The sequence below is a fragment of the Acyrthosiphon pisum genome, chromosome A2 (genome assembly GCF_005508785.2).
Source record: "Acyrthosiphon pisum isolate AL4f chromosome A2, pea_aphid_22Mar2018_4r6ur, whole genome shotgun sequence".
Classification (NCBI taxonomy): domain Eukaryota; kingdom Metazoa; phylum Arthropoda; class Insecta; order Hemiptera; family Aphididae; genus Acyrthosiphon; species Acyrthosiphon pisum.
Genome location: NC_042495.1, coordinates 96932590 through 96935174, shown reverse-complemented (window position 1 = coordinate 96935174; position 2585 = coordinate 96932590). Strand labels below are relative to the sequence as shown.

Below are 2585 nucleotides of genomic sequence, written 5' to 3'. Positions count from 1 at the left end.
CTGTTAAAGTTATTTGTGGAGCTTGGCTACAGTTGGCCCTATGTTCGCATATGTAAGATTTCAAAAGACTCTTTGTGACAAAACTGTGTTTAAACTATAATTGACGTCTAGATTGTAGATGGTACGAAGAAATGAACATCAGTAGATATAGGTACCCAGACAGCATTTTGTAATGATAATATTATAATAATATTATTAAACAAAAAATTGCTGTCTGGGTACGTGTTCGTTTATCAAGGTGTTCACATATCACGTTATTCGTTATTACTTATTTATTAACCTAGTACCAGTAGTACCTATTGTATGCCAGTATTTTTAAAAATAAAGTTGTTATTTATTTATCAGGTTTATATACCTACTCATTTTTTAGTTTTTTATTACGAAAATTGCAATAAGTTTTATGATTTTTCAAAAATAATATAAACATGTTGCTACATAGTACATAATATATTTAAGAATATTTTGAGAATTTCGACTGCATATTTCGATAATTTTTAGTGCAAAAAGTCAAGTCCTGAACCCTAAATTTATTTATATACGAAAACTGTAAAAACTTGGTTTTAATCTATACTTGAAACACCCCCCATTTGATAATTCTGGCTACGCCACTGAGCGTGGCAATATAATGGATAATTATTTAGGTATATAATATATAATATATATAAAGCAGGGACGCAAAAGTGGCAAAACATTTCATTCATAATACAAAATGTATATTAGGAATAACATCGTTTTTAATGGTAAAATAAAATAGTAAATGTAAAATGATTTATATAAAATATATTTTTTTTTTAAACAACAATTTAGAAATAACAAAAAAGTAGGTCAGCGCATTTCGGTGGTGGATGTTTGTCCATCGTCCCTTGGGGCATCGGACAGGATAGTGTAATTTTACTGTATTAGATTTGAATGCAATGATTGCATTCGATAAAAAACGATTTTAGCGGACGAGGGAATCTTTTTTATTTAATTTTATTCGTTTCTATGGTGATAAACAAAGCGTTTTAAAATAGCTCAAAAATGGCTAAAATTTTCCGAATTTTAAACCGTAAGGAACAAAATCCAAAATACAACAAAAAAGATCTCTACTCATTTTTCATTTGAAGCAATATTTCTGGTAGAAAACGTCGTCCGTAATTATATAATATTATAAAATCGTGAAATCGTACGTTTTGGTCTTTTAACCGCTTTTATTTCGAGTAGCGTTTCGAAAATCGAAAAATGATCTCTTTAAAGTACCAGCTTAAGGACATTACCTTTTTAGAAAAAATGCTATACTTGATACTTTTGAGCAAGTTTAGACGGAGAAAAAGTGTTTACAGAATAAAAAAGAAAAAGAAATAAACATCATTGTAAAACCAATACATTCCTCGCTCCGCTCAGAATCTAAAATATAATACAAGATAAATCATAATTAATATTATATGCCATATAAAATACCATACAATTGCCAACCGATCTTGAAGCTTCAACTCATGGTGATTGGTGGGAGTTCGCTATCTAGTACTACATATAAATCTGTGACTGTATACCTAATTAGAGTACTATATTATTCATATTTCATATAACATAATTACATCAGGTAAGTAGATGAAGTATATAACCGCAATTCCTAGAACATAATGTAACGATAAAAATGTAACTTAGAGTCATAGACCTTAGGCCTATGTTTAGAGGTAATCATTAATTTTTATTTGTTGCACATTAATACATTGATAGTACGTCGTACGAATGAATGCCCACTACGAGGTAAAAACGCAGTGAACACTGAACGCACGCCGTTGCATAGTGCCATGGTCAATTGTTTTTCGCAACTTTGTGTACAAAGTACAAACTACCACACTATTCGCACTATTGTTCTTATTAATTAATATTAATTAATTTTGTTACCTATACGCAGTGGTGTATTGGTACGGGTACGCGGGTATACGCCGTATACCCATCAGAAGATTTTCGATTTTCGGCGTATACCCAAGGTAAAATCTTATTTTACGGGTATACGCTTCCAAAATAACCAGAAAACCAAATAAGATTTAAAATTTATTTAATAATTCATATAGGAAAAAAACGTTATTCGTTATTATATGTATTAATGAATTACTTATCAATTGAGGTAGGTATTGAATATAAGTTATATAACAATATGCGTCGTGTTTAATGTATTTTAAGACTTTAAGTTCAATTTAGTAAACCCAATATTGAATACAAAAAATCTATGTGGAAAATTCTATAGATTGTACCTATAATAATAATGTTATTATTATTTTAATTTTTTTGACATTCGAGTTGATTTTGTTTTATTTTCTATTGTTACATTATAAAAAAATTAATAAAATAATGTTAAAAACTATGTACTAATTGAACTGCAATAACGATATATAATATATACGATGATATAATTTGATCGTTTAGGTTACGTACATATTTTATTGGTGTGTATACCCATAAATATATTTACCAATACACCACTGCCTATACGCAAAATGTAATAATAAAAAAAAAAAGGTGGGTAAGTGTATGTCACTCTGCTGTACAGTAGGTTACAAGTGGGTCACTGTATAATGGATAGTATTAAATTTGAATTC

The 2585-nt window shown here is 28.9% G+C and overlaps 1 protein-coding gene across 1 annotated transcript in view; it reads right to left on the bottom strand.

The window, feature by feature from the left end:
- Nucleotides 1-2585, bottom strand: part of LOC100160261 — a 21566-nt gene that overhangs the window by 4809 nt on the left and 14172 nt on the right. The window lies entirely within an intron of this gene.